Raw genomic sequence first — 13,272 nt, forward strand, 5'->3', positions numbered from 1 at the left:
CCCTTGTCTATCATCAGCTTCCCCACACCCCTAGCATGGGAGCACTGATGAAAAAAAACACAGTGCTCTTGTTGATCTCGTTAACTACAGTACGTCCCGGCCTACAGCACGTCTTGGGCTATTGTGGGATTTCACTAACACATGTTGAATGAATGTGTAATTCATTGGGTCTGGGATCAGACCCGGCAATAAGCAATTTCTAAAAGGCCAACGTGCTCAACTTTAGGTCTGTCCACTGGGCTGGACAGCCCTGTCCACATGTACCAACACTTGAAAAGCTCATTTTGGCTATTAAATAATTGACAATGAAATAAAAATCAATAAATCAGCTTGAGGGTTAAAAGAAAGTTTTCTGATCTAAAAGAAGGTTCTTCTAAAAAAAAAAAAAAACTGTTAATATATGGCATTTGTTCAAACACCAACCATGATACAAGGACTAAGATCTCAAATACCTATAGTAACTTTAGCACTTTAAAGATACCACCTGCATGCATACCTTCCATATAACAACAAAATCTAAGCAGTTGAGTAAATATGAGAGTCAAATGGACTTTCAACTACATGCTGGTAAGATAATCAACTGGTGGCCCACACCTGAAATTCAGCACTCTGGAGACTGAGGTAGGAAGACAGAGTTCCAGACCCACCTGAGCTTCAGACTGAGGCCCTGTCTCAAAAACAAACCAACACCCAAAACAAAAATGACCCGAACAGAAAAAGCTATGAAATTATATTAGGAAAGTCTAGTAGGAATTAGTCCCCTGCCTAACTGTCTCCATAAAAATCAGACAAAATCAGTATTTAAGGACCATGTGTTAGAGACAGGCATAGTAGCGAACAACACTCAGTCCCAGTGCCAGCCCTCTCGACATAGTAAGTTCCAGGACAGCCAGACAACAACAAAGAGAACAGTATGTTAACACCCCAATAGAATGCCCAGCTTCCCCTAGCTTGCTGACAGTCTACCCTCCAGTATAGGTACACTCCCAGAGGTCACTTGGCCAGGGCATCTAGTCCTGCGCCAGCTGGTCTGTCTCTGCCTTCCCATCTGACTCTCCACTCCTACTTTCCAGATTCTAGCCCTGGCCACTGTTGCCTCTCCTGTGCTGGCTTAGGCACCCTCCAAAGGGCTTGGACTACATCTGGACAAGCTGCCTTCTCTGTTTTAATCTTGGTAGGGCCAATGGGGTGTTTTTACTGGGGGGGTCTGGGGGGGAGGGAGCTGCCTTGCTGTCTTTGGGAATGACACTGCCTGGTGGCCATGTCCTTGCGAGCCTTGCGGTGAGCAAGCCACACACCCAAACCTGAGACTAAGGCTTCAGAGTCTGCGCTCAAATGCTGCCTGTACCGGGAAGGGCGAGTGGTGTGGAATAAATGGACCCCAGGGACTTAGCAGGTGTTCAGTCAAGACTGCTCTCGCTGTTGTCTCCAGAAACTTAGCACAGGGATTACCACACAGTAATTCTATCTGTGTGGTGAATGAGTGAATAAAGGAATTAATTCACGGATCAAGCCTGGCTCACACCTACTCACTTGTAGCAGACTTTCAGGCATAAATTGAGTGTGAGCCAACTTTAAGAAAGTGGTCCCTCCAAGGGAGATAGAGGCATAATGTGTGGTTTTAATTCTTATTTATTGTGGTGTGTGCTTGTGTGTGTGTGTGTATATGCACGCACAAAATCGTACCTCAGCACTCTTGCCAGTCCAGGATGAAGCAACCATAGTAAAAAAAAAAATTCTATTTCTAGTTAGCTCTCAGCTACAACTAAATGTTAGTATTTTAAAAGGCATATTGTCTTGCCAGGACTATTGTTTTCCTTGCAAAGAGCTGCTGTGATTTGAATCTAGCGTAAACAGCAATATTATTTTCCGGCATCTCCCCATCCTTAATTCCATGCCAAATAGATTCAGACTTTTTTTTTTCCCCCCTCGAAGCTGGAGTAAGAATCAATTAAAGAACATAATAATGTGTTAACTAGCTAATACAGCAGTTAACATTATGGGGCATCTCAAACCTCTGCGTTTTCAGCAGCAGAGCCGTTCTCTCTTTTGCTCCGTAAGATCTATAATTGAAAGAATACCGTGAGAGACGCCTTTCATCAGCTCCGTGAGTTACATTTCCTGCTTTGATAACTGTACAAGGAGAAGCTAAGGCACTTCAAGCTACCCAATTACATTTGATTAGCGAGTCAAAATAATGTAACAGCTTTTCATCACCCAAAGGAAAACTTTTGAAGACTTCTGTTGCCAGCACTTCTGCACAAACACTAATCTCTATCATTATTTTTTTACAAGGGAAATGTAATATTTAGTAAGCTTTATTTTTAATTAGGCAGTAAGCAAAGTCTCTTATTCATCACAACTTTAGATCAATCAAGCAAGATGTGTGGGGCAAGGAAGCCTGGATAGATTTCAGAGTCCACAGGATACAGTGGCCAAAATAAAACGGCATGCCTTAGCCAACTGCAGAGAACAGGCCTGAAAACAGGATATGCACTCAAATCACAGAAGCAGAATTAGCTGGGACCACCCCCCAACCCTACATGTGCACATCATCATCCAGGAGTGAATAAAGATGAAGATACCTCAACAAAAGACATCAGCAGTGTGAGCTAAGAAATCATTGAAAACAGAATTCTGAGATATATATATATATATATATTCTACATTCTGATACATTCTGATATATATTCAATATATATATTCCCTATATATATATTCCATATATATATATTCTACACTGAGGGTAAGATACTGTAAGATACTTAATAGTAAAGCAAGGTGCTGGGCCTAGCATTCATGAGGCCTTGGGGGAGGGAGGAAAGGGAGAGGGAGGGGGGAAGGAGAAAAGGGGAAAAAGGGGAGGGAGAAGAGGAAAGGGAGAAAGGCCAGCAACTCTAAGTAGAGCAGGAACTTTTTATATAGAGCAGGCTGGCTTGAAACTCACAACAATCCTCCTGCATCTGCTTCTGAGGCTGTACCGAACTTAGCCAGCATGTATTTGATATCTAGGACATTTCCTTTCCCTAAAATATTTTCAATTTAACCTTTAATCCTAGCACTTGATCTCTCGAGTTCAAGGCTGTCCTGGTTTACACAATTCCAGGCTAGTCAGGTGTGTATAGTAAAATCCTTGTCTAAAAACAAAAAAACAAAAAAGGCTGGGACTGGAGAGATGGCTCAGCGGTTAAGAGCACTGACCACTCTTCCAGAGGTCCTGAGTTCAATTTCCGGCAACCACACGGTGGCTCACAACCATCTATCTGTAATGGGATCAGATGCCCTCTTCTGCTGTGTCTGAAGACAGTGGCAGTGCACTCATATACATAAAATAAATAAAATAATTCTTAAAAAAAAACAATAGAAGGGAAAGGAAGGGAGGAGGAATAATGAAATCCTTTCCACTTCATTTGCTCTGCTTCTCTGGGGTAAAAGGCACTTCAGAGCAGAGGTCCTGCTATGGACCGTTTTTTAACCAACATAAAGCCAGTTTCTTCTCTGCTGTGAGTAGGAAGAATGGACACCAGGACTGAACTCTGCCTCTGGCACTCCGGTTGCACCGTGAAGGGCAAGCTTTAGACCAGTGGTGGTTCCAACCTTCCTAACGCGGCAGTCCTTTAATACAGTTTATCATGTTGGGGTGAACCCCAACCACAAAATTAGTTCATTGCTCCTTCATAATTTTGCTATTGGTGTGAAAAGTAATAATGCAGATACCTGATATGCAGGATATCTGATATTTAGACCTGGGGGGTTTGTGACCCACAGGTGGAGACCTTCAGACTTTAGGTGAATTAGATTTATAGAAAGGAAAGGCTTTGTACAAAATCAGAGCTGGATCAAAATTGGGTGCAAAGGAAATCCTCAGCAGTGCCCAGCCCAAGGGACCTCTCTCAGCTCCAGGGCAGTGTGCTCTGAGAAGAGCACACAGCAGCCCTCGGCAGCCCTCAGAACTTTAGACTTGAAAATTTTCTCCCAACGTGTTTGGCTATTCCTTTAGACCAGGCCATCATGAAGGACTGGGCTGGGAAGTGTTAAGAGCGCTCTCACCTAGCTCTTAGGAGGCTCTGAACTCAAATCCCACCACTGCTGTCAATGAAGAAAGGAAAATCTGATTAGCCATGGTAGGTAATTCATGACAGCGATCCCAAGGGAAGGTGAAAGGAAGAAGCACAGGCAGCCGTCTGGAGGACTGGGCGGGCATGGGGCTAAGAGAACTGCATCGAAGCCCGTTGCCTCGCGTGCAATGGAAACCTGCTGCTGTCTGAAAACAACAGCGGGGTTTTCTTTGTGGCTTCCATGCACATGCCATCCTGCTTTGTTCCCCGAGAAGATGGGGACGTCAAAAGTCACCTGCCGATGAGGGGCACAGACCCCATCTATAACCACCCTGCCAGGCCAATGCCCTCCTCTGTCTCTGTGTGTCTCTCTGTCTCTCTCTGTATCTCTGTCTCTGTCTGTCTTTCTCTGTCTCTCTCTCTGTGGGAATCGCATACTAACCATGTGTCCACTTCACCCTCTAAAGACAATGACCCAGTAGGAGATTTGGAAGGACTGTTCTACCTATTGCAAAGTGTGGCAGGTCTCCGGGACTCTACTTTTAACTGTTTCATGTCCTCTGTAGGAGACTACCCCCTTTCCCTCTCCACCAGAGAGGGGAGAGAACATAGAGCCAAGGGCAGGGGCCAGGAACCTCTAGGTCCCTGATCCTGCACTGAGGGAGAAGGAAACCCCCAGGCCCTGCCATCTAAGGCAACATGGAATAAAGGAGCCTGAGGAGGAAGAGTCTGGATGGCTAAGAGGGTGGAAATGGTAAGGCTGATGGTCCAGATTAGGCTAGAAATCCCAGCTTCCTGGCTGTCCAAGCTCTGTCTGGCATGAGACAACCTGGCATCGGGTTTTAGTATCAGACATTGGAGAAACAGCCAAAATGCTCTGGAAGTGGTGGACTATCTGTCCTTGTGCTTGATTGGGGGTGGTGTTCTTGGGTCAGTGGCGGATGTCCCCAACTGGAAGAGTTGCTTAAATGCCCAGTTTCCATGCAGCCTGTGAATGCATGCTGAGTTCTTGCTTGGTCTACTTCCCAAGCTGCGGAGGAACAAGTCAGAGCAAAGGCATTCTTCAGTTATCCCAGGAAATAAAGGGATCGACTGCACGTCACAGGTTCAGGGGGCAAAGTCCTTCAACAGTGCGTGAAGGGGTGTCAAGTGTGAGTCATGCTGGCTGGTTTTCCTAGTCTGCTACCCATGGATGCATGGTACCCAGGACTCTCACAGGGAGGCACACCACCCACCCCCACACCCACCTCGAGGATCTCACACTAGCAGGTATCCATCCAGATGAGCTAGCTCAGTATGTCCCCACCTGGGCAAGGACAGGCCTTAGAGCAAGGAAGCCAGCCTGAGGCAGGCACATCACTGTCTCTAAGCAGACAAACTGATAAAAAAAAAAAAGGTTTCTACATCCTATTCTGTAAGGAAATAGTACTGGCCTTGGGAGGCTGGAGGGGAGAGAGATAGCCCACCCAGGTATTCGGGAATTTAAGGACTGCCACTCTTTGCTACTCCACACCTGGTACCCTATTCGTGCCCGCAGGGGTGGGCCAGTTTACAAGAAAAGCTGTTTCCAGAGCAGCCCCCCCCCACTCCATTGTCTTAATACCACTACTCATGTTTTAGCTGTGTATCCGCATCAGTGAAGGCCTTGGGTCCAAATATTGTCTAGACCAGGGCTTCTTAACCTCCCTTAGGCTTTGAGCCTTTATTTACAGTTCCTCGTGTTGTGATGATCTCAAACCGGAACATTATTTTGTTGCCACTTCCTGTTTATCAATCCCACACCAGGCCTTGAGTCTGGGTGGCCCCTGAGAGGTCCTCTAGTGCCTTCCTTTCTGTCTCCCATTGCTCCATTCTCCTGGAGCCTCCTAGCTCATTCAGTTAGCCATGTCAATTTTAGGAACACATTCTTGGACTGATTTGTTAAAAAAAAACAAAAACAAAAAACAAATTGAACTGATTTGGGCCTGAAAAGACACTGGTTAAGACAGGCCCCTCTGAGCCCCAGTTTGTGAACAAACTCCTGGTCTCCTGCTTCAGGCTTCCAGGGGCAGCATTATAAGTGCTACCGTGTCCAGCTTGTGATATTTTTTCACTAAGCAATTAACTCATATCCCTCTAGACTAGTAATCTTAGAAGTGTGTGGAGGGACAGGAGGGATATGTCCTCTAGAATATCTTTTTTTTGTTTTGTTTTGTTTTTTTTCGAGACAGGGTTTCTCTGTGTAGCCCTGGCTGTCCAGGAACTCACTCTGTAGACCAAGCTGGCCTCAAACTCAGAAATCCACCTGCCTCTGCCTGCTGGGATTAAAGGAGGTAGACCTGGCTGAGATCCCAACTCTGGTGCTGCAGAGGCAGGAGGACGAGGAGTTAGGACTGGTTTGAACTGGTGTCCAAGGTTGAGGCCAACCTGGGCTACTCAAGAAATTAAAGCGAAGGCAGGTAAGGTGTGCTATACTTACTTCACCGTGGGAAAAAGTGTGTGAGCCGTCAGCCCTGCGCTGTCTATAGTGTGGACCCAATAAAAAAACCAGCATTCTTTGACAGACCTCAGGAAAACCATCCTGTTCGTGTGCCCCACAGGGAGGGACAGGCGCGCGCAGGCAGGCACGCACGCACGCACGCACGCACGCACGCGCACACACCTGACAAGTCTACCCTGTTACTCTTAGGTTTCTCAGCTGTGCTTTCCACACAGATGCTCCAAGAATTACGAGTTTTTTCTTAGAGAAGCGCTGCCTTTCCAGGAAGGCTGCGTGCCCATGGTTATGGCTGGTTCAAGGAGCTGTGCAGACTTCTCAAGTTCAATCTCCTGCGCAGAGCTCAGGAGATTAAATGAAGCTTGTTGCTTGTAAAACAAAGCAATTTCGTGCGTGTGTGTGTGTGTGTGTTTGCGCACGCGCACACGTGCTATTCTGTTTTTGTGAAAGGGTCTCTCCTTGTAGCCCTAGCTGCCCTGGACCTCACTATGTACATACCAGGCTGGCCTTGAACTCAGACATCCACCTGAATCATCACACATCTCGCCTTAATTCTGATTTAAAGTATCCTAAGAAAAGCAGATTGGGGCAGAGTGGAGAAGAGGCATTGCTAAAGGGGGTTGGCTACAGGGACTGTGAGTGCTCATCTGCCTGTACCCTAAGAATGATAAATCCCAAGGAAGGGGCGTTAAGTTGGATTTTAGTGAAAATAAGTTACTAACTAGTGTATGGAAGCGTCAGTGTGTCGTTTGTTTCGTGAAACAAGGTCTTGCTATGTAAGGGAGATGGTCTAGAACTCACAATCCTCTTGCTTCAGACTCCTTAGTGCTGGGATTATATATGTGCACCATCGTGCCTGGCAGCCTGTAGCACTGCCAAGGCATCCCTGAAGAACACAGATGTTGAGGCTAGAGAGATGGCTCAACAGGTACAGGTACCTGCCATCAAAATAGCCTACCAGAGCAGTATGGGGCCCATGTGATAGAAGCAGAACTTATGCCCGAAAGTTGCTGTGTGCACACACAAATGAACTAACTTTAAAGATTCAGAAACATACACACAGATGAAGACCAGCCCTCACCACAGCCAGATGGACATGTTCAGTTTGTCTCACCAATCAACCTACCAGAGCACAAACTCTCCACGGCACAAAGCAGCACTCAGAGCTGACCCCTCCGGGCTACAGTGAGAGGCAAGCACAGGTATTCACACACCACACACACACACACACACACACACACACAGAGAGAGAGAGGGGGGGGGACAGGGAGAGTCAGGGAGAACTAACCTTAGTAAAGAATTGGGGATGGAGAAATGGCTCTCTGGTTGAGAGCACGTCACGTCACACTCTTGCAGAGGACCCAGTACCTACCTCAGGTGACTCACAATCACCTGTGGCTCCACCTCTAGATCCCTTCTGTCCGAAGTGCAACTGTAGCCAAATGTTTGCCTCCTCACATCGACACACACACACATGAATATACGGAATTTAAATTAAAATAAATCGTTTTTATAAAAATGTTTCTAAAATTCGGGCAGCTCCAATACAAGTGTATTGGTTGGGAAAGGTGAGCTATGAACTGTGGTCTGGTGGTATACAGTGGCAATCCCAGCACCTGAGAGGGAGAGGCAGGTGAATCTCTGTGAGGCTGAGGTCAGCCTGGTCTACATAGAGAGTTCCAGGCCAGCTAGGGCTACATAGTAAGACCCTCATTCTCAAAAAAGGAGGGGACTGGGAGATAAATGTTAAAAATAAATGCAACCCTGCTTAGAAATTCTGTAATGGATCAGAAAAAAATAAAAAGAAATCTTAGCCCCAGCCTTTGCTGTTTTGATTTAGAGAAAACCACACTAAAAACCTGCCTTCGACATGACTGAATTCCTTTGACACAAACTCCCCAAGTCTCTGAGACCTATTTTCCACAGAAATTCTAGTTACGAGTTTCAGTCAGGATTAATTTAGACTTTTTTCTTCCTACATGTATCAGAATCATTCATGGGGGGAAGTTCTTCTACATCCATTCCCAGAATCCTCCGAGGACATCTGGTCTCATTAAAAGATCAAATAGATACTCCAGATTCGTTAGTTGTTTAACAAAGTGGGAATTATTTTCTCACTGTACTCATGTTTATGAGATAGAAAGAAAGGCAAGTCCCAGGTGCTGTAGGGAACGGAGGACGTGAAGCATCTTCCTTCCCTCAGGAGGACGTCAGGTATGGGGTGTCGTGTTCGTCCTGGGCACAGGCCGTTTAAAGTTCCGAGGGTTGAGGGCTATGTCTCAGATCTGCAGCTACCTGTGAGCTGGATTCTAATCCTCTTTTCTCTCTCTGCCCAGTTCTCTGGAAGAAGGACTTAATGTGTGTCTCTCATTAGTATGCATGCACCCCCACACACCATACACAGCGGGACAGACAGACAGACAGACACAGAGGCAACTGTGCGGATCTCTAGGTCCATGTAAAAAGCTGAGTGGGTGAGACAGCCAGCCTGCCATTGCAGCGCAGGAGGAAGAGAGAGAGAAAATCTGGAGCTGGCTGGCTGGCCAGCCTCACTGTTTGCCCTGGATTTTGGAGAGAAACCCTGCCTGGATCTCTAAATTGGAGAGGCATGGAAGAAAACACTGGACCACAAACACTGGCCAACACAAATACACACACACACACACACACACACACACACACACACACACCTTGCCCCCAAGCTGAGAGGACAGAAGAGAATCAGGTCTGGCCATCAGCCTAGGCCTGGACACGTGGATTCACAGGGCCTGCGTGCTATAGAATGGGTGCTTACTGAGTCTTCTTTGCAAGGCCCAGAAGCACTAGCGGTAGATCTCCATGAAATGGTTCCCTGGTGGCTGAAAAGAATTAGTGAGGCTTTCTACAGTGAGTCAGTCCCTCCCCAGGGCCATCTAGGCTAAGGGAAAACCCGTCTTGCTGATTATTAGTGATTTAATGGTGGTGGTGATGGACTTCTGAGGACCTAGAGATCCGCTTTAGCGGTACTGGCAAAGGTCTATACTCTGGGAGTCAAAGGTCATGGTGCTTGTGCGCATGTGCCAGTTGTCTGTCTCTCTCTGTATGTCTCTCTTTCTGCTTGTCTGCGTTAAGTCTAATTCTCTGCTCCTGACTCTGAGCCTCAGCTCTGCCTTCACTAGGGGCAAACCACACTCTTCTGCCTTCCTTCATAGGAAGAGTCTAGAAAGACTGCCCAGAGATGAAGTGAATTGCTTCTGATCCCCCAGACCCATGTAAAAAGCTGAGACAGCCAGCCTGCCATTGCAGAGAGGAGGAAGAGAGAGAAAATCTGGAGCTGACTGGCTGGCCAGCCTCACTGTTTGCCCTGGATTCTGGAGAACCCCTGCCTAAATATGTAAGTTGGAGAGGCATGGAAGAAAACACAGGACCACACACACACACACACACACACACAAGGACATGTATACATGCATTCACACACATGCAAAGATGAATACACACGCGCACAACCCTACACACATTAAAGAGAAAGAGGGAAGTGGGATTCTTACCACCTTTGGCCCTGAAAACCTAGCTAGACAAACATCAAGCTAGCCAATGGGGACCATGGGCTGCATTTGTTGCTTTCTTCGAAAGTGACGGGTGGCAGTATATTAATTTTCCTATTTAGATGCTGTTGGTTAGGACTGAGGCCAAAGTTGTTTATAAGAATGAGAAACAACCTGGCTGAGGTATGTGTGACCCCCCATTTCCCCTTCCAATCTTGGTTTTCTGCAATTCTACTTCTGATCTCAACAGGGATGCTTTGAGAGTCCCTTTTCACAGATACGAAGCAAAATCAAAACTGCCCACAAGCCTTTCCACCTGGTAACTAGTAAAGAAAATATGTGTTCTCTCCTTTTGAGACGGTAGGAAGTGTATGATGTTATCAAGGGGTTGTTTGCATAACTGCCTTATTATCCTATTCTCTTCCAGGAACTTTCTGTCCCCTAAATGTGTCGCTTGATGAACAATCTGTGACACTAACAAGCAAATGACAAGCATTTAAAGATGACCACTCATCTTCAGAAAAGAGACTTAAAAGTCACAACTTCAATAAAATGAATGAAGACTGTAGGCTGTAGGCTTGTCTTCTAGTCCAAGCCAGAAGCAGTGAGTGGTAACAGGTAGGTGACAGCCAAGTGGACAGACCACAGAACCTTCCCTGCAGCAATACTGAAGGTCAATGTGTGATTAATGGGTCATGAAATCAACTTAGTGTGTCACGACAAGAATCAAAAGCCAAACAAAGCACGAAATGGACGAGGCTGAAGTGGAATAAAGTCTATTAAATATAGGTTGCAGAAGATCATGGGAAACCTGGCTTTACTGGTGTGCATCCGTGTATGCATGTGTGTGAATATATGAGATGTGTATGTGTGTGAATGTATCAAATATCTGTGTGTGAATACAGGAGAGATGTGTGTGTGTATTTGTGTGTATGATGTGATATGTGTATGTGTGTAAATGTAGGAGGTGTGTGTGTGGTGTGATATGTGTGTATGTGTGTGAATGTATGTGAATGTAGGAGATGTATATGTGGAGGGGGCATGTGGTATGTGTGTATGTATATGTGTGTTAATCTATGAGATGTATGTGGTGTTGTGTGCTTGTGTGAATGTATGAGATGTGTGTGGTGTGTGTGAAATGTATGAGGTGTTGTGTGTAGTATGTGTGTATATATGTGTATGTGTGTATGTGTGTGAATATGAGATGTATGTGGTGTATGTGCTTGTGTGAAAGTATGAGATGTGTATGTGTGAATATATGAGGTGTGTGTGGTGTGTGGTATGTGTATGTATGTGTGAGGTGTGCATGTATGTGATGCTTGTGCTCGTGCGAATGTATGAGATGTGTATGTGTGAATATATGAGGTGTGTGTGGTGTGTGGTATGTGTGTGTATGTGTGAGGTGTGCATGTATGTGATGCTTGTGCTCGTGCGAATGTATGAGATGTGTTTTGTATACCACCACCCAATGTAAAGAGCCTAAAGCATGATTGAGACTCATGCTTTAAGCTTTGCAAGCTACATCCCTTGAAAGCTGTATGTTCTGTGCTGATTTCAGAGGACTTGCTGGTTTTTGACAAAGTAAATTTGTACACAAGCAGAAAAGAAATTCTCCATTCACAGCAATGCTTAAGCGATTCTGAAGTTCCTGAGCTCTACTGTTGAAAAAGACTTAAGCTGAGGGGAGAACTCCCTACCCCTCCTAGGTACCCTGGAGTTTTTACATTCTTACTTTTCAATCTATTTCCTATGATGACTACTGCCTGCGGAGTACACATCAAACAAAAATAAGATGTCCGTTCCCTATTGCAAACCAAGACACTGACATCTCAGGCATATTTAAGCCCAAGCCATTGGAGAGACTTGCGCACCAGAGTTTAGCTGAAAGGGGAGGACATTCAAAAACTGTCTATTTTCCCAGCGCTCATGAAGTCTAACCTGTGACTAGAACAGTCACATACCTTGTACCGTTTTCTTTTGTGCATGTAAAGATCCATTGTTTTGCTGATGATTTTTAAAACATCTATCTCTTCAGCTGTCTTTCTAATAGAAATTTGTTTGTCTTTTTTGTTGTTGTTTTATTTTTGAGACAGGGTCTCATTCTGTAACCCAGGCTAGCCTAGAACTTCCTGTGTAAACTGGCTGGCCTTGAACTTAGAGCAAGCTTCTTTTCTTAACCTTCTGAGCGTTAGGATTATACACATCTGCCTCCACACCAGGTTTTGTTTTTTTAAGGAATTATGCCAAAACCATCTTATCAGAAACTTTAGGGAAAAACAACTTTATCTCATTCAATTTTTCATTCATCTTATACAACTAATTTGTTACTTGGCTACTGTTCACTGCAATACAATCTGACCATCCTATAACCCTTGGTTAATACAGTTTCCTGGTGCCAAACTAAGAGAATAATCTAAGACTGAATACAAGATTGTGTTACATAAAGACGAGCCTTTCAAATAACTAAAATAATTTAAAGAAAGCACCTCTTTACTGTGCCTGCAGTGTGTCGACCTGCAGTGCTTCTGTGTGTCCTCATGTCTTTCCTCAACACCTCAACCCCCTCAACACAAGAATCAACCTCTCAGGCTCACTCCAGAGCACACACAAAGTTTTACAGATGAGAACAGCAAGACTTGGCAGCACTGACTCTTGCCTGAGGCAGACGCAGCTACAGAGCAAGCCAGCATCACCCAGCTAGCTACACTCCACCTGAATACAAGATTCAGAATACTCCATCACTGCAGCTTTCTGCAACAGCCAACCAAAAACACTTTCTTTTTTAAAGACCTTATCTGTCCTCCTAGAGCCATGGCTACGAACGTAAAAGCACCCAGAATATGAAGACTGTTTGGCTTTAGCTTTTTGAAGAATGAATGCTCTATCATCAAGTGATTCTCTACTTTGAAAGTTCCTGGTCTTAACGTGCTAACTCAGAGCATTCTGCTTGGCCTCTGCAGCCTGGTCTTCAGCATCTGCCAAATTTCTATACAGCAATAGAGACCAGGAGAATAACCAGCCGGATGCATTATAACTGCATGCTGGTACCCTCTTATTGACCTCTTTAGATCTAGTCAGGTAATTCCACACACATACTGTTGCTTTAAGACTTCTGTGAAAAACGTTATTTTCCCTTCACATACAGCTTCTTTACCCTCTTCATGTACAGCACATTTTCATGATAAGCTCACTAGGCTAGAAGTCACAGATA

General features: G+C 45.2%; 1 protein-coding gene across 1 annotated transcript in view; it reads right to left on the reverse strand.

Annotated features, from left to right (window-relative positions):
* Positions 1-13,272, reverse strand: part of Nr5a2 (nuclear receptor subfamily 5 group A member 2) — a 103,870-nt gene that overhangs the window by 81,266 nt on the left and 9,332 nt on the right. The gene's annotated exons all lie outside the window — the stretch shown is intronic.

This window comes from Apodemus sylvaticus, chromosome 12, assembly GCF_947179515.1.
Source record: "Apodemus sylvaticus chromosome 12, mApoSyl1.1, whole genome shotgun sequence".
In the NCBI taxonomy this organism is placed as follows: Eukaryota; Metazoa; Chordata; class Mammalia; order Rodentia; family Muridae; genus Apodemus; species Apodemus sylvaticus.